The sequence below is a fragment of the Trachypithecus francoisi genome, unplaced genomic scaffold, assembly GCF_009764315.1.
Source record: "Trachypithecus francoisi isolate TF-2019V2 unplaced genomic scaffold, Tfra_2.0 Contig01585, whole genome shotgun sequence".
Taxonomy (NCBI): domain Eukaryota; kingdom Metazoa; phylum Chordata; class Mammalia; order Primates; family Cercopithecidae; genus Trachypithecus; species Trachypithecus francoisi.
Window position 1 is genome coordinate 2078380 of NW_022681444.1, and position 19878 is coordinate 2098257.

The following is a 19878-nucleotide window of genomic DNA, read 5'->3' on the forward strand; positions in this document are numbered from 1 at the left end:
CTTTTCACATGGCTAAAAACCATTTGAAATGTAGCTTTTCAATTGCCCAAGCAAACTACTGAGGCATGCAGAAAGAAGATTCCTGCAAATAGATTAATTTCCTTGGCTTAAAAAGAAACCCCAGTAGCAGGGGAACAGAAAAAAAAGAATGATGTGAAAAAATTGGTGGCAGTGAGGTGGGAGATTGTTTGGCTTCCATACTTGCGCCTCTGATATCCTTTTGTTCTCCCACCTCATTGTATTAAGGATGCTAAAGCAAACATGATTGCAGTGATGTTTGTGTGTGAAAATGACAAAAGCAATGGGCCAAAATCTCAACCTCATCTTGAACCCTGAGGACTTTTATGGCTTTTCCTTCACTAGGCCCTCCCCCTAATACACATTAAAGACCACATTGTTCAAAAGGGTCATGGTAGGTTTCATACCCCATTTTAATACAACGGAAATGGTAACTGAACTTCCAAGTTTTGTTAGTAATATTTGTATGTCCCTGGAAAATGTCCATTAAAACAATCAATTCTTTGGTTTAAATATTAATGGAGAATTACAATACTTCAGAGGGGCAGAATCAATTGTGTCAAGGTGGTACTGTTTGCGGTGATTAAATCAGATTTTCTTCCTGTACATCATTTTCCCCAGCAAAAGGGTACTGATTATAGATGGGTTAAAAACATCCAGATGGTGTAAGGCATCCAGGTATTTTTCCAAGGTCAAAATTGTCCAGATTATGTCAGTTTTCAACTCAAGAAGCTTAGAATAAACTAAACTTGCTAATTTCAAGGGCAGGTCTCCCCACCTCCCCTTATTCCATTTGTCTGTCTGCAAGCCACATTATGGACCCCCAGTTCATTTATGCATTTACTCCTCCTGGAAGATTTCAAGTTGGGAGACTATTTAAGGCCGTTTAGGATTCCATTTTTCTCAGCTGTTACCAGTCAGTTGTCACCAGTACTTTGGAGGTTTAGTGGAAGAGAGGTGGCAATGACTCCATTACTCTTTCCAACTGCCATAAATAATTTGCATCAAAAAAGTACCTACTGAATTAATGCCTTAGTCTTCTGGAAAAGGATACAGTAAAACAGGAATGTTACAGCGTTTGGGAAAGGGGAATCTGAAAAATGAAAATCTGGGCTGGAGTAAAATAATAACAAACTTGGTAGTGTTTTAAATATCACAATTTCACTGGCAGAACTGCACACTTTCCCAAGCTCAGGTGTTTTTACTTAACACCCATATAATATGCATTAAGATGTAGTATGATATCACAACTTCAGCGCATTTAAAAATCAAATCTACGATTTTTGTAGAGTCCTTGACTATAAGTCTGTTTTAAATTATCTCAAAACAACACACTAGGAACATCTGTTTAGCTCAGTTGAAGTTTCGAGAGCCAATACCAGCTGTTGGGGGAGGGATTTCACACATGTGTTACTCAAATCCTAACCAAATCTTAGTTTTTTCATTCCCTTAATGATGCCTCCAAAACCAATAGGGTAAAGCAAACATTAGAATAAAAAAGAAGAGAAAAAGGGAGGGAGGAAGAGAGGAGAGAGGGGGAGAGAGAGAAGAAAAAAAGATTACTTACTCAATGCTTTGATGCATGTGACCAAGACCAAAATGATCACCCTCTCCAATTCAATACAGTATTAGCATGAGGACAAAAGGCATTTAAAAATCAATTTGGAGTTATTTCTAGTGGGGGTTGCCTAATCTTTGCAAGTTGAGGAATGCGAATATTCCCCAACATTGAAAGGGCCCTCAAGTATTTTTCTCCTTTAAGCGGCAATCTAATTTTCACAGAGAATTCATTCGGTGTCATTGTTTTGGTTTTAGGTGTCTGTCCTGCCAGGCAGGGGCCATGCACAAGGGCTGCATCTATCTTGAAGTGTGCACAATGGCCTCTCTTGCGGCTCTCTCTCTCTGTTATTGATCCTTACAGATGCTCCAAAGCCCTTCCCCCACCTTTCTCCAAATCCCAACCCCCATTCTGAAAGATAGCTTAAGAAATAAGACTTCCTGCCTAGCGACTGGCAGGGCTGAAAGACCAGATTGTATGACTCCACAGATCAGGCCTGCCACAGTGAAAGCTTGAATAGAGTTAACCCTCTGTGAACTAAAACAAAACATTTGCATGCCCAGCTGTGACAAAGGTTAATTTAAATGGACAAGGGCCCAATATCTAAAACCAGGCAATGCTTTTTTTACAGTAGCATTTTCACTGACCTCTTTTGTAAGCAGTTGATTTTGCCTCTTAAGCTTCCAAAACCTCCTTCAACTGGGATAATTCATTTTGCTTTACTAGAATTTTCAATGAAAGATTCAGGTGAAGAATTTTAAATTCATTTCCTTATTTTATGAGAGTTCTTGTTTTGGTACCATAAGTTATTTTCTGCAGTTGAATGGCTAAGAAAAACTGAAGTTTCAAAACTTAAATATGAACCGGGGAGAACTTCCTGTGCAAAACTTTTTTCTCCTTCAGAGCTAGCGGACTACATATCACTAAGAGACTCAAGCTGGTCAAAAAAAAAATCTAAATACTCCAGAGTCATTCCTTCTCAACTCATGTAATTACTGCTCTGGGACTCTGCCAGCTCCTAAACTCCTGTCCAACAGATCCAAAGCAAATCTTACTTCTTAAAACTACTCCTTTCTGGAAAAGCTAGTATATCCAGGATAGTTTAACAAAGAATTTCTGCGCATATTGGGAGAGGAGGCTATTCAAGATAAATAACAGGCCTTACATATAACTGGTATTTTCTACGAACTTTCTTTTGTTTCTGCTAACTTACACTAAAAACCAATACTTCTGGTATATAAGGTGCTGGGGGACAACATGTAAGGGAGGAAAGAAGCCCAAGGTTACTAAAAAGAAGAATGCTATTATCAGAGGGGGTCCCACTTTCCTGGTTTGTGCATCCCCAGAATGAGAATGAAACTGCAAAGCTGCCTATGGCAGATGTTAGCCATGCTGCAAGGGGCTGGGAAGCTTTCCCAGGACCAGCTATTTCGTAGGGTTAATGCCAGTCCCAGAAATTTTTCAACTGCTTCGAAGAGTCGGGAACTCTTCTCAGTAGTGCTTGCCTTTAAGAAAATCAAACTCTTCGCAAACTCTTAGATTGTACTTTATAAACATGGCAAAACTTTAATACTAAGATTCATCCATTTTATTTGTTCCTTCAGCTCTGTCTTTCCTGGCCTAAATAATAAAGTTATGGAAAAGTGGGGTTTCTCACGTAACTAGGAGACTATCCCAAATAAACAAGTTATAACACTAGTGACTATTCATTACATACACACACATGCTGAAAAGGTACCCATTTAAAAAGCAACCCACTTAAAAAGAAATTAGCAATGGCTTAGTCTTATATCCCAAACTGTAAAGTACAGAAGTTCCCCCACAGAGGATGAGGTTGCCTTATCAATGGCCTCATGACCCCAATTCTATCTATAATTAACAGTAGTAAATAAGGTTTTGGCAGATAGCGAACTGGATTAGGGAATTTAAAATATAAACAACTTCTGTCAAGAAATAAACAGAACAATTTTTAATGTACATTTCATCTACGTACTGAAACGTAAATTTTTTTCAAGTCACTACAAAATTTAAATGAATCCCCCTTCTTCTGCTCTTCATCAACCACAACAATGAATTCACCGCAGTTCTCTCTCTCAATTATTTTCTCCATTCCAAAACATTTACAGCCACTTGCTACATACACGAAAACTTTCTAGCTGAATTCTGCAAAGACACAAAAAAACTGTTGTCTGTGGACTGCCTCCCTTCTCCCTCAAGGCTATTTGCTCTAAACCTTCAAAGAAAATTTCTAACCCTTAGATTTGGGCCCCAGACTGTTCCTTACCTTCCCATGTCTCCATTTCATGCTTCTTGTAGTCTGTTGAAAAGTTCTATTGCAGCCATGAAGAAACAGAGATTACAGGACAAGTCCAGCTTGATGACTACCCTTCCGACACTTGGTCAATTTCTCTAAGCCGGGACTACGACAGTCATCCTCACAGGTCAGTTTACAAGCTGGTCATGTGATTACAAAGTTCAGGCTCTAAGGTCACAACGTGTATGGAGTTCGTTTATTACCAAAGGTTATCTAAGTGGAACTGATAGACTTATTTTCTTTAGTTAACAATACTGCCTAGCACGTCTTTCTGAAAACTATTATGGGAACCATTTCATGGGAAATTCTCTTCCAGTCTTCTTTAAGCTAAGATCCTAAAATTAAAAGGCAGCATTCAAAAATAATTTATTTAAAAGGGTTCTGGTATATGGGGTTTCTTTTCTTTTCAAGAGTTATTCTATGCTATAGTCTTCCGTACTGGATTAGAAAATTTAAAGCCAAAACCTTTGGCCTAAGGGAAAGACAAAACGGAAACTCAATGTTAGGTATGTAGGGTTTTTCGGGGGGGGGGTATGGGGGACGTGCAGGAGTGGGATTCCCTGTTTTCTGTCATTATAATAAACAATGACAAGGCAAATTCCTCTAAGAAAATTAATACATGTAGCTAAAAGTTGTTTGCAGGGCTTACTTTTAACTCTAGCCCTTCATTTCTATGCTCTGGTTATCTATACTAGTTTGAAAGAATGCTCTGATTATACACATTAGTTTGAAGAAAGGAAACTAAGTCTGCAAAATCCTTTTACAAAGCAAAAGTTACTAATTTCACCACCCCCCATCCTCACCCTTAGCCAAAAGTTTACACCTTCAAACTAAGCTTCTTGCTTCATTCCCCTAAAACTCGGAAGATCTTGAACAATCTTCATGCTATAGCTTCCCTGATTCGTGAACCACACCAGCAGCATGCAGCAGAGTGTGTAACACCAAGTGTGCACATACACACTCATACCTTACCACAGTACCCCAAAGGCTGGCAAATTGGAGCCACATGCTAATGGCACATGATGTCAAACATTCAGCTAAACATTCAAGTATCAGGACACAATAAAAGCACAAGTTCCACTAAGAAGGTGGAATGGCCCCAAGAGAAACTGATTCCTGAGGATAAATGTTTTTTAACTGTGTCAAATGTTTCATTCTATGAAATCTCCCCTCCCAATTTAGCTTTAGGAATAACTTAAAGGCTATGCACACTTTACAGCAGTATTCCAGAAAAAGGAGACCCTTCTTGGAGTAGGACTGGAATCTGCCACTTAGCAGCCATATAACTGAATGGCAAATATTGCTACTACCATTACTAGAGGGTTTTTCTAACCAATAGAGAGCATTAGGGTCATCTTACAAAGTAGGGCCTAAAGAGAAAGTGACCAATGATTTAGAGGAAAAAGGCTACAATTTGTCTAAAAATAAATATTCTGCCACTGCCATGACACACTTTACCCCATCATAAATACACTGACCAGCTTTCCCACCCCCACCCCAACCCCATGGATTAATATTTTCTTCTCAGTCCCTGTGGATTTAATGTAGTTCTTAAATGATTTTAGTAAAGTGACTACAAATAGAATGAGGGTGGAAAAAATGGAAAGGGAAGGTCCACTAGCAAAAAGCTACTCAATTGGAAACACTTAAAGGGCAGCTGTCTGTCTCCCTGAAGGATGTGGATTTATTAGAAATATCTGTACACAACAGAGGTGTAGTAAGCCTCTGCGCTTTATTGTACCAACTTTTGGAGGACAAGATGAATAAGGAGCTATTAGTCTAATTTCTGCTACCAAGACTGAAGCAGACACTTTGATTTTCAAGATGAGTCCAACTAACAATCCTTGATGCACCCATAAGCCTGAGAACAAATCTTTAACATAACTTAATGAGACAATTTTTATCTTTGGATATAGAGCCACATTTCTTCAGCATTGTCAGTCCCACAAGTTTTTTGAGAGCACTTTATAGACTCTACTGGGAGGAAGAGGGAAGAGAAGATGAACACACACCACACTGCCCATGTGAATGCAAAAGATGAACTCTAAATCTTATTTATTTATTTATTTAATTTTTTGAAACAAGACTTTGCTCTGTCACACAGGTTGGAGTGCAGTGGCGCAATCGTGGCTCACTGCAGCCTCCACCTGGGCTCAAGCGATCCTCCCGCATAAGCCTCCCACATAGCTGGGACTACAGGGGACTACAAGCACGCACCACCACGCCTGGCTAATTTGTAAAAATGTTTTGTAGAGATGAGAGTCTATGTTGCCCAGGCTGGTCTTGAACTCCTGGGTTCAAGTGATCCACTTGCCTTAACCTCCCAAAGTGCTGGGATTACAGGCATGAGCAACCACACCTGGCCTAAACACTAATTTTTAATTACGGCTCCAAGTAAGATTGTTTAGCTGGGGACGGGTGTGCACACCAGTAGTCCCAGCTGTTCAGGAGGCTGAGGCAGGAGGAAGGCTTGAAGCCAAGGGTTTGAGGCTGCAGTGCACTGACTATGGCGTGTGAATAGTCACTGCACTCCAGCTTGGGCAACAGAGTGGACTCATCCCTATTTAAAAATAAAAATAAAAAAAGAGAGAGAGAGAAGAAAAGTCATTTAAGATTAACAGAACTACTGGAATTTATAAGTGGGAAGGAGAGAGAAAACAGGAAATCAACATTTTCTACTTGCTAACACTGGCTTTGAAATGTGGAAAAAAGGTAGATGAACAAAATGATAAATCCAAACATATGCAGCATTTGCATACGGCAAATCTAATGGAGTCCAAGTTATTATTTTTTAAATTTTCTTTATATAACATCCTTTGTAAAAATGAAACCAAATAAAAACAAATCAAAAAGGAGGGGCAGGGTAAAATTAAAAAAAAAAAAAAAAAGGAAAGGAAAGAGAGAAAAAAAATAAAATAATAAGATTTATTGTTTCTCCTCAGCATCCTCCTTGGTCTCCTCCTTCACCTAAAGAGCTTCTAGTTTTTCCGCCACTTTTTCGGTATGATCGTTTTTTTGGCCGATCTTTTCTTTTCTTTCTCTCCAATCTCTTTCCTGCATTCTTCAAACCTTGTTTTGAATTTCTGTGCATTCTCAGCATTCAGGAAGCGGATGGCCAGCAGCTCTGGCTTGGGGCACTCGTCATTCCAGACTCAGGCATGGTCATTACCCACGTTGGGTTTCAGCTCCACCATTGGCGTGATGCAGCGGTTGGCACATATCTTCCGGGTCTTGTCCCTCCTCATGAGGAGGTGGGTGGTCCCTTTCTCCTTGTGCTTCGGGAGCTTGACGTCAGCAGTGGCTCGCTCCTTCCATTCAGGGAGATCGTTCTCTGAGGCAAATCACAGTTTCGCCCCCATTTTAAAAAGTTCCTCTTCGGCCGCGGGCGATGGCTAACTCCTGTAATCCCAGCACTCTGGGAGGCCGAGGTGGGTGGATCACCTGAGGTCAGGAGTTTGAGACCAACCTCGTCAACATGGTGAAACCCCGTCTCTACTAAAAATACAAAAATTAGCTGGGTGTGGTGGCGGGCGCCTGAGGCAGGGGCAGAGATGGCGCCATTGCACTCCTGTCTGGGCGACAAAAGCGATACATCGTCTCAAAAAAAAAAAAAAAAGTTCTTCCTCATCTTCCTCCAGCGTTTTAAAATTTCTTGCTCAGGAAGAGAAACTATTGGCTCAAACTGAGGGCCATGGTTGGACTCGTCTGCATTCTCAATGGAAGTATCCTGGTCCTCCTCAGTGTCCTTGGCAGCCGCCATGAGGGCGCGGCGGCGGCGGCGGCGGCGGCTCGGCTGAGTCGGTCATCGCTGGCTCCGCGGCCTCTCGGCGACTACTCATAGCTCCTTCCCTCTGCGTCTGGCCATGGAGTCCAAATTATGAATGGCAGAACCTTAGTTAACCACCAAGAGGTTGTTTCCACTTTCATTTTAAAGATGGACAAGCTGAAGCTCAAAGAAAGGAAGAGGCAGGAGTCATCAGACCAATAGAGAAGAAAATCAAATATCCTAGTCCTGTATTCCACTAAACCACGTATCTTGAGGACAGGAAAAGGCAAAGCCTCTTTTGACATGTTCTTAACACCATTTCCCATATGTTTATTCAAACAGACGCTCTCAAAGATGACTGCAGATTTTGAGGCTGAAGGGGTAATGTAAATTTAGTCCTTCAGGGTAAAACAAAAGACAGCAAATCTAGTGGCCACATGATCACTAGAATCATTTCTGCCTTATTTGTTTTTAAGAACCTTTCAATGAATGTCTGATGCAAAGTGAAAGCCAGGTGACCATTTGCAAGGAGAGGGACTTGTATTCATTTTAGAAAATCAGGACCATGCAGCAAATGTTTAAAATTCCTTTTTAAACTTACAGAGGTTAAAACAAAAAACAAGAGCCCAAGATCTCTGGTTCTCATCTGTCAGATCCTTGATACAGACATTCCCCATGGCAAGGGAAAGAGTAATTTAATTCACCTAAATAGGAATAATGAAATCACAGTCAAATGAAGTCCATATTATCAGAAGCAAAGCTCCTGAAGTGAAAAAAGAATGAGAGCAACAAAGAACATCCTTGGATACAATTTCCAGTTATGCCTTCAACTCCTGGAGGTTGAAACAATTCATAGTTCAGGAAAAAACTCAAGAGTTGCAAACTAAAATAAAATATTCCAGAAACCAGGTTTTAAAAATCCAGGTCTACAAACACTCATGCAGTGCCTCCTATTAGCTAGGCACTATGCTGGCTATGTTAACATAAAATAATATTACGTGATCCTTGCCCTAGAAACACTCATCATCTGCTGACCTCTCCAACCTTATTTCTCACCACTCCATACTAACTCACGTGGAGTGCACATACACTAAACAGATAAATGACTGTATGATGTTATGAGTACTGTAACTAAAGTGGGTAAGAAAAGTGTTAAAGAAACAAAGATGAAGGAGCAATTCATTAGAATAGACTGAGGTGCCACAGAGGGCATTACATTTGAGCTGAACCTTGAAGTTCCACAGGCAGATAAGTAGGAAAGGTATTTCAAGACCTGAAGGAAGAAGGAGAAGGACTAAAGATGATCTCAAAAGATTCTGTAATGCCAACGCTATGTAAAAGAGTAATATGACTGGCTGTGGGGAAAGAAAAAAAAAAAAAAGACTACAGAGTATGCTTTAAGAAAAAAAAAAAAAAAAAAAGCTGGGCGTGGTGGCTCACGCCTGTAATCCCAGCACTTTGGGAGGCCAAGGCGGGTGGATTACCTGAGGTCAGGAGTTCGAGACCAGCCTGGCCAACATAGTGAAACCCCATCTCTACTAAAAATACAAAAATTAGCCAGGCGTGGTGGCACACGCCTGTAATCCCAGCTACTCGGGAGGCTGAGGCAGGAGAATTGTTTGAGCCCCGGAGACGGAGGTTGCAGTGAGCCGAGATCGCACCACTGCACTCCAGCTTGGCCGACAGAGTGAGACTCTGTCTCAAAACAGCAAACAAACAAAAAAACAAAAACAAAAAGACTGGCTGGGTGCGGTGGCTCACACTTGTAATCCCAATACTTTGGGAGGCCGAGGTGGGAGAATCACAAGGTCAGGAGATCAAGACCATCCTGGCTAACACGGTGAAACCCCGTCTCCACTAAAAATACAAAAAATTAGCCAGGCGTGGTGGCAGACGCCTGTAGTCCCAGCTACTCAGGAGGCTGAGGCAGGAGAATGGCGTGAACCTGGGAGGCGGAGCTTGCAGTGAGCCAAGACCGCGCCACTGCACTCCAGCCTGGGCGACAGAGGGAGACTCTGTCTCAAAAAACAACAACAACAACAACAACAACAAAGAAAAACAAAAAAAGAAAACCAAAACTGTTATAGAGTATGCTTATATAGGCTCAGCAAGGTGGCTCACACCTGTAATCCCAGTACTTTGGGAGGCAGAGGTGTGTGGATCGTTTGAGTCCAGGAGTTCAAGGCCAGCCTAGGAAACATAGTGAAACCCCTGTCTCTGTGAAATATTAGCCAGTATGATGGCACACGCCTGAAGCCCCAGCTATCCTAGCTGAGGTGGAAGGGTTGCTTGAGAGCCTGGGAGGTTGCAGTGAACTGTGATCATGGCACCCCACTCCAGCCTGGGCGGCAGAGCAAGATCCTGCCTCAAAAAAAAGAACAGCCTCATGTTAACAACCAAATGTAATATATGTACTTTTAGATCCTGATTTGGACCAAACAATTGTAAATATATGTACTTTTAGATCCTGATTTGAACCAAACAACTGTAAAAATACATTTTTGGGACAATCCAGGAAATTTAAATATGTGTAAGACATTTAATTAGATAAGTTTCCTACCTGCAAACTGAGGAACCTGGAAAAGGTGAGCTTTTCTTCCATTTAAAATTTCTCGCAATTCCCCAGTCAAAATTTTATCCATGAATTTTTAAAGTATCCCAATCAAGAAGAGATTATAATATGAATAAATAAGTCCTTTTTGAATGAAAAGAAAACAAAGGAATCAGATACAGAACATATAAATATAAATGCAGCCAACTATTGTGTCTCCTGAGAGGTCTAAACAAGTTGGGACTTAATCATCACATATGGCACCCGTGACTGTTTACCTTCTTCTCAATTAAGACCCAGATTGGCCCAGAGATTAATGCAAATACTCTAGCTCTGAACACAGCAACAGCTCAAACTGCTGTTAAGCAACATGTGAAGCTGAAGTAAAAAAAAGATCAAAGTTGTAAAAAGCAAGTCTCAAACTTGGGGCAGAGTAAATTGACAGGCTTTCTCCTTTGGTGCTGCTGTAAAGGCAGACCACTTGAAGGTTAGTTGTTTCCAAGCCAACTCTGGTTTCAGCCCTGACTTCTCTGGTTGTTTCATTTGTCCATACATCCATCTACCTGACCTAGAGATAATGTCAGATGACATAGGAAAAGATTTCTATCCAAAAAGAACTCAGTTCTATGTGAGAACTCTGGGAAAAGGCAAGATAAAATACCCCCAGTGAGTGTGGCATGATCTCATTGAGTCCTATCAGTGGTTCCCAGGAACCTAAGGTACAAAGGCCCACACTCCTAAGGCCCTCCTTCTATAACCCAGCTCTTCCTGACTTCTTCAGCTTCATTTCCCACCATTCCCTGTAAGTACCCATTACTCCAGCCATGCTGACCCACTTACTTATAGTGCAAATATTATACTAAGCTATTCTATTTGCCTGGAATAACTCTTCTCACTATTTCTTTATAGTTTCCACTCCCACTTACTAATCTTACTGGACTCAATTTAAAAATCCCCTCCTCTGTAAAATATTTTAAGGCTCCATTCTCCCAGACTTAAAATCAGACAAAGTCAAATCGCACCCTTCTTCCGCGCTGCCTGGATCCCTAAAATATACTATGGACATTACTCATCAAGTAGTATTTTTATTTTACAATTCTATCCTTTCTTATTAATCTCATGTACTCCAAAGAGTCAAGCCCAGGGCTGTCTTCAGTTTAGTATATAAAAGGCTTTCATAATACGTTAAAGCAATTAGATTGGCCCCTCGAGAGGTGTGTGTGTTGTGTGGGTGGGGTACAGTTCTGCTGAACTTCTTAATAGGGCTTTCATATTCTGCTTCATTTTCACATTTTCTAACTCTTTCATCTTATCTCACGAAAGGTTTTTTCCCCTAGACAAACTCTACTTCAGAGTCTCCCATGTGTCAGGCCCTCTGTTAAATACACATTTTCTGATTTAGAAGCCTACCTGAGACTAAATCTTCCAACAATGAAGGGCTGGTACTGGTAGTCAAAGGTTCCTGATCAGTATGTCATTTGCTGGGTTCCTGCATCAGTGAAGAACCACATGTTGCTGACGATCTTTTGATTAACATATATAATATATGTATCTGTCACTGGATTCCAAAATATGAGACCAAGGACTGTGCCCCATATTTTTGCCAACCAGTATGTCTCCAGTGCTTGAATATTTGTTGACTGAAGGAAGGAAGGAAAGGAGTTGCTTCAGAGAGCAGCAACACAGGAAAGGGGGGGAAAAAACCCTTCAGGAATACAAATAGACCACCTTAGGCCAGCCATTCCTGCAAAGCCAAAACCAGTTTTCCCAGTCCCAATTCCAACTCCAGTAAATCCTACCTATACACAGAGCTCTCCTCTAATTGAGGGACTGGCTGTAATAAATCTGACAAGATCAGTTCCAAACAGCAAGTGGCAATCCTACCTGCACCAATTCTATCGCTTTCTACTCTACTAAAAATTGAACTCTCTAACGATAGGCACAGGTAAAAGGACAACAGGGGCTTATGCAGTCTTTCTTTAGGGTAGAACCTGGCTCCTGATGGCAAAGGAATCTATTTTTATCAGACAAGAAATAACGCATATAATCCCAATCTGAGTCAACTACACTCAGCAACTGAGCCTTACCCTAGGTCCTGGAGTCAGGAACTGCTCCCCTGAATCTCACATCCTGATATCCAACTGCCTCCTGGGCATCTCCACCTAGATGTATCCATCAATAAGCACCTCAGACAAGTCCAAACCTGTTTTCCTTTAAAAATCTTTTCTTCTTTCTGGGCTCCCTGTTCAGTGAAAGGCATCAACCACCCAAGCCAAAAACCTGGCACTCTTTCCATGGCTCCTTCCTCCTCTTTGACTACACCCACATACAACCTGTCATAAATCCTGTCTTTTCTACCCCCTCAAAAGTAGCTGAATCAGCTACCCTGAAGAGGTATTTACTAAAAAAAGATGGGATAATTTCAGCATCACTTAAAAATGATTAAATAGGGCACAGTGGCTCACACCTGTAATCCCAGCACTTTGGGAGGCTGAGGCGGGTGGATCGTTTTGAGTCCAGGAGTTCAAGACCAGTCTGGGCAATATGGCAAAATCCCGTCTCTACCAAAAATACAAAAAATTAGCTGGGTGTGGTGGTGCACACCTGTGGCCCCAGCAATTAGGGAGGCTGAGATGGGAGGATTGCTTCTTGAGCCCCGGGAGGCAGAGGTTGCAGTGAGCAGAGATCGTGTCACTGCACTCCAGCCTGACTGACAGAGCAAGACCCTGTCTCGAAAAAAATAATAATTTTTAAAATGAAAAAAATATTAAGGGGAAAAATCAGTATTTATCTTGCCTTTCCTAGATGAATTATACCACAGGGTAATAAGCAGCTATGGATAAATTTCTTTATAGGAGCATTCCAGCTGATAAATCAATGAGGCACACTGGAATTAGAATAACACTGTGAAATAATAGATTCTAGATACCAATCATCAAATGCTGCTACATTACAAAAAGAGAGAACAAGACAGTACATATCTTCTGGTGGAAGAACTCAACACCCCCATGAAGTAGTCTTGCCAAAAATGTTGGATCTGAAGGTTTGAAGTTGACTAAGTCTCTATATCCATCTTCTAAAATAAAAGAACTACAAAGTTCAAAAGAACACATTCATCTACATTACAAGGATGTAATCGGCAACATCTGGGTGTGGTAAATTCAACAAGACAAACCACCAGTGTCTTAACTTAGAGGGCAAAAAAGATGGAGGAGAAATCTACAGATTAGGAAGACTAACCTGGGCAACAAAGTGAGATCCATCTTTACAAAAAATTTGCCAGGTGTGGTGATGCATGTGCCTGTAGTCCCAGCTACTTGAGAGGTGGGAGTATCACTTGAGCCAGGAGTTCTAGGTTACACTGAGCTGTGATCATAACACTGTACTCCAGCCACTCCAGCCTGGATGACAGAGCGAGAGTGAGACCCTGTCTCTTAAAAACAAAAAACCCTCGCACCACTGCACTCCAGCCTGGGCAACAGAGCACGACTCTGTCTCAAAAAACAAAAGCAAAAAAACACCAAACAAACCCCACACTTTTAAAGGATAAGGATACATGCTGCAATATTAACAAATGAAATAATGATACTTAATACTTGCTTCAAAATAAGGTGGAAAATGAATGGGTGGAAGTATGAGTGGGACAGTGTTAGCCATTGGATGATGTTTGTTGAGGCTGGTACATGGCTTCATTATACTACTTTGTATTTCTATTTTTGTTTTATAAAAATTAAAGCACACAAATAAATCTTGAATCCATCTATTTGTTTCTGTCATCACTCTCACAGTCTTGGCCACCACTATCTCCCATCTGGCTTATTTCAGTAGCTTCTTTTATGGGTATGTCTTGCTTGCTCCTTGCTTTTTCCTTTCGCTTTTTCTGCATCACCTTCCTGCAATCCATTCTCCATCCTGGCTGCTAAGACTCAAGTAAAACCATGCCAGTTCTACTTAAAACCTTTCACTGCCTTCAGAATAAAGCACCTTCCCGACCTCATAAGAGCCTTCCTCTCCCTTCTCCCTTCTTGTATTCCCAATGCTCTCAGAAAATAGTGCTATTTGCAGTTTCCCAAATGCGCCTTTGCATGTAGTGTTATTTCTGCCTGGCTAGTTTCCATGAATTATTTAATTCTCAGCAAATTCAGGCATGACATCTTCTAAGAAATCTTCTCCTACTCTTCCCTGCCCTAAAGGTTCCAATTCTATGAATGTCCACTGTTTCATCCCTTTGTGGGCCTGCCTCCATGTGTCCATGGGTCTGTGAATATTCCAAGAATAAGGGACCAGGGTTTGATTCATTTTTGTATTCCTGGAATCTATCACAGAACACAGCAAAAATGGGTACTTGATATATGTCTGATGGATTTAAAAAAAAAAAAAAAGGCCTCGGCTTCCAAGAAATCCATAATTCTACAGAAGGAGCTAAATAAAATAAGGGGCAGCCTGGAATTACATACTTAAGAGTCAAACTTGGTATCAAATAGCAACTATACAACATGCATTAATTTTGTAAACTTGGGCAAAGCACTTCAGTTCTCCTAAGTCTGTTAAATGGGAACAGTGATTCTTCAGGGTTATTGATAAATAAGTATACAGTTTAAAGCAACTAAAATTATCTTTAACAACACAACCCTATGTTCACATGACAGTGAGATAATTTAACAAACTCCAAGAACACAGGGTATGTGCCATCACCCACTGGCAGCTCGTCTGACCCCAAAGGCCATGGGCACCTTTTGTCAATAGGAACCTATCACTGCTTGGTATACTGAGGAAAGGGGATACTGCTTCCTTGCTATTTTCTAAGTTCCTGTTCCCTCTCTGTGTATAGTCACTCATCTTTCTCTTTGGTGAATCCTGAAATATTATTCAATCCTGGACTTTGGAACTCAAGTTTTTGTTAGTTTAACCTTTAAACATGTTGAGTAAAGGGAATGGGTATCAGAGATTAGGATACACACTCCAGCACAAGGGACAATAAAACTTCATGCTGCTCCTGGACATCCTGGAACTGCAACTCAGGCCCCATTCTCTCAAGCTCAGGACTTTTTATTTTTTCTTTTATAGAAAGATAGAATAAGCTGGGCATGGTAGCATATCCCTATGGTCCCAGCCACTTAGGAGGATGGTCCCACTAAAGGATGATCGCTTGAGGCCAAGAGTTCAAGACCAGCCTGGGCAACATAGTGTAACCCTGTCTATACATACATACATACATAAATAAGCAAGCTAGCCAGCCAGCCAGCCAGGCATGGTGGCAGACGACTATAGTCCCAGTTACTTGGGAAGCTGAAGCATGAGGATCACTTGAGCCCAGGAGGTCGAGGCTACAGTGAGCCATGATCACGCCATTGTACTCCAGTCTAGGAGACAGAGCAAGACCCAGTCTCAAAAAGAAAAAAATAAATAAAATAATTTCATGCTTAGTAGGGGGGAAAATGACAACCAGAAAACAAAATTTAAAAAAGAAAAAAAGCACTTTCTAAATTTTATTTTTATTTTACGTTTCAGGGTACATGTGCAGCATGTGCAGGTTTGTTACACAGGTAAATGTGTGCCATGGTGACTTGCTGCATGTATCAACCAATCACCCAGGTATTAAGCCCAGCATCCCTTAGTTCTTTTTCCTGATGTTCTCCCTCCCCCGCCCCCCAACAGGCCCCAGTGTGTGTTGTTCCCTTCCCTGTGTCTGTGTGTTCACATTGTTCAGCTCCTACTTATAAATGAGAAAATGCAGTGCTTGTTTTGTCTGTTCCTATGTTAGTTTGCTGAGGATAATGGAGCTGCAAGGGACACAATCCTGTTCTTTTTTATGGCTGCATAGTATTCCATGGTGCAATGTACCACATTTTCTTTATCCAGTCTATCATTCATGGGCATTTGGGTTGATTCTATGTCTTTGTTATTGTGAACAGGGCTGCAAAGAATGTATGTGTGCATGTAACTTTATAATAAAATCATTTATATTCCTTTGGGTATATACCCAGTAATGGGATTGCTGGGTCAAATGGTATTTCTGGTTCTAGGTCTTTGAGGAATCACACACCATCTTCCACAATGGTTGAACTAACTGATATTCCCACCAACAGTATAAAAGCATTCCTATTTCTCTGCAGCCTCACCAGCATATGTTGTTTCTTGACTTTTTAATAATCACCATTCTGACTGGTGTGAGATGGTATCTCATTATGGATTTGATTTGCATTTCTCTAATGATCAGTGATGTTGAGCTTTTTCTGCTATGTTTGTTGGCTACATAAATGTCTTATTTTGGGAAGTATCTGTTCATGTCCTTTGCCCACCTTTTTAATGTGTTTTTTTCCTTGTAAATTTAAGTTCCTTGTAGATTCTGGATTACACCTTTGTCAGATGGACAGATTGCTAAAATTTTCTCCCATTCTGTCTGTTCACTCTGATGATAGTTTCTTTTGCTGTGCAGAAGCTCTTTAGTTTAACTAGATCCCATTTGTCAAATTTTGCTTTTGTTGCAATTGCTTTTAGTGTCTTCATCATGGAATCTCTGTCTGTGCCTATGTCCTGAATGGTACTGCCTAGGTTTTCTTCTATGGATTTTACGGTTTTGGGTTTTACATTTAAGTCTTTAGTCCATCTTGAGTTGATTTTTGTATATGATGTAAGGAAGGGGTCCAATTTTCTGCATATGGCTGGTCAGTTCTTCCAGCGCCATTTATTAAACAGGGAATCCATCCTTTCCCCACTGCTTGATTTTGTCAGGTTTATTAAAGATGAGATGGTTGTAGATGTGCGGTCTTAGTTCTGAGTTCTCTATCCTGTTCCATTGGTCTCTGTGTCTGTTTTTGTACCAGTACCATGCTGTTTTGCTTACTGTAGCCTTGTAGTCTGGTTTGAAGTCAGGTAGCCTGATGACTCCAACTTTGTTCTTTTTGCTTAGGATTCTATTGGGTATATGGGCTCTTTCTTGGTTCCATATGAATTTAAAATAGTTTTTCCTAATTCTTTGAAGAATGTCAATGGTAGTTTAATGGGAATAGCACTGAATCTATAAGTAACTTTAGGTGGTATGGCCATTTTCACAATACTGATTCTTCCTATCCATGAGCAAGGCATGTTTTTCTATTTGTTTGTGTCCTCTCTGATTTCCTTGAGCAATGGTTTGTAGTTCTCCTTGAAGAGGTCCTTTACTTCCCTTGTTAGCTGTATTCCTAGGTATTTTATTCTCTTCATAGTAATTGTGAATGGGAACTCATTCATGACTTGGCTCTCTGGTTATCTGTTGTTGGTGTATAGGAATGCTTGTGATTTTTACACACTGATTTTGTATCCTGAGACTGCTGAAGTTGCTTATCAGCTTAAGAAGCTTTTGGGCAGAGATGATGGGATTTTTTAGATATAGGATCATGTTATCTGAAAACAGACAATTTGACTTCCTCTCTTCCTAGCTGAATACCTTTCTTTCTTTCTCTTGACTGATTTCCTGGCCAGACCTCCCAATACCATGTTGAATAGGAGTGGTGAGAGAGGGCATCCCTGTCTTGTGTCAGTTTTCAAGGGGAATGTTTCCAGTTTTTGTCCATTCAGTATACGATATTGGCTGTGGGTTTGTCATATATGGTTCTTATTATTTTGAGGTATATTCCTTCAATGCCTAGCTTATTGAAAATTTTTAACACGAAGGGATGTTGATTTTATAGAAGGCCTTTTCTGCATCTTTTGGGAGAATCTGTGGTCTTTGTCTTTAGTTTTGTTTATGTGATGAATTACGTTTATTGATTTGTGTAGGTTGAGCCAGCCCTGCATCCTGGAGATGAATCCAAAGTGCTCCTGATGGATAACCTTTTTGATGTACTTCTAGATTCAGTTTGCCAGTATTTTATTGAGGATTTTTGCATTGATGTTCATCAGGGATATTGGCCTGAAGTTTTCTTTTTTGTTGTATCTCTGCCAGGTTTTGGTATCAGGATGGATGCTGGCCTCATAAAATGAGTTAGGGAAGAGTTCCCCCTTTTCAATTGTTTGGAATCGTTTAAGAAGAAATGGTACCAGCTCCTCTTTGTACCTCGGGTAGAATTCAGCTGTAAATCTGTCTGGCCCTGGGCTTTTTTTTGGTTGGAAGGCTATTTATTACTATCTGAATTTCAGAACTCATTATTGGTCTTTTCAGGGATTCAACTTCCTGGCTCATTCTTGGGAGGGTGTATGTGTCCAGGAATTTATCCATTCCCAGATTTTCTAGTTTACTTGCATACAGGTGTTTATAATTGTGTATTTCAAGAGTTCAATACACCAAGCTGAGGGAAGAGGTGCTTTCGACCCCAAATAACTTTCCTTTCTGAATCTCAGGTTGGAGTGCTATTTAAAGATATTACCTGGAAGTATCTTTTTCCTGACCCATTCAGTAGTTTAGCCTTCTTCAAAACTTACTGTGGGGAAGGAGGAGGCAGGTACAGTGGGCTTTGGAGTTAAACATGTTCAGTGTCCCACAGTAAGATACAGTAAGTTTCTTTTATCTCTGTGAGCCTCCACTTCCCTTACCAAAAAAAAAAAAAAAATCGGATCAGGCCATTTTGGTTGAGAATGTATGTAAAATACTTATCATTATCAGTAAAGTACTTATCATAGGCCCAGCAAACCTAGCAGTAGTTATTATTTTCCTTACTTCCAGGACCATGAGTCAAGATTCTCCACAAGAATCTCCGTTTTCAAGCCCATTAGTGAGACAGAGTGCTTGCTCAGACATCTGTAGGGAAGAGATCTCCCAGAGGAGCCATCAAAGACTACTCTCCATTCTTTGCTCCAAAATTAGAGACAATTTAAGGCTGGACACAGTGGTTCACACCTCTGATCCTAATACTTTGGGAGGCTGAAGCAAGAGGATTGCTTGAGGCCAGAAGTTTAAGACCAGCCTGGGCAATATAGTGAGACACCCATTTCTAAAAAAATTAAAAATTAAAATAAAAAAAATCAGCTGGGCATGGTGGCACATGCCTGTAGTCCTAGCTACTTGGGGAGCTGAGGTGGGAGGATCACTTGAGCCTAGGAGGTCAAAGCTCCAATGAGTTGTGATTACGCCACTGTGCTCCAGCCTGCACAACAGAGACCCTGTCTGAGAGAGAGAAAGAATGAATTCAGCATTCAGAGCAGGTCAACACTGAGCCATTCCCATTCTGTGCTAAGCTGGGGATGGGTAGGTCAAGATGAATGAGGCAAGATCTTGTCCTTCAAGAGTTCAAGCCAGTGTTAGGGATAATGATATCTATCTTAGAAGAGGGACAAAATACAAGGTGTGTTCAGAGAAGAGGTGCCTGTCTTAGCTGGGGTTGCCAGTAGCTCACCACTATTTTCTTGGAACCTAATATGTATCTGATGAATGTCTGGAAGGGTTTCCCAGAGGAAGTGATAGCTGAGCTGTGCAGCTATACTGTTAGCTCCTTGTGTCCCAGAACCTTGTGCTTTTTGATAAGGTTTCCAAATAAAATTAAACAAGGAATTTAAAGCAGATGTCAAGTAACAAAGGATAGGTTTTCACTGCTGACTTGAACCACTCTTCTCTTCTGCCCCTCACTCTCATAGTCCCAGATTCCCAGGACCAACCTTCATTTGGAACAAAAGACAAGATTTACTCTCCATAGAACTGACCCCTGGGCTCAGATGTGTAAGGACAAATCAGTGTGGAAAGCAGAGAAAAAAAT

The 19878-nt window shown here is 40.8% G+C and overlaps 1 protein-coding gene and 1 pseudogene across 2 annotated transcripts in view; both read right to left on the reverse strand.

Moving 5' to 3' along the window:
- NR6A1 (nuclear receptor subfamily 6 group A member 1) overlaps window positions 1-19878 on the reverse strand; it is a 262712-nt gene that overhangs the window by 71002 nt on the left and 171832 nt on the right. The window lies entirely within an intron of this gene.
- On the reverse strand, window positions 6816-7845 carry LOC117071047 (annotated as a pseudogene).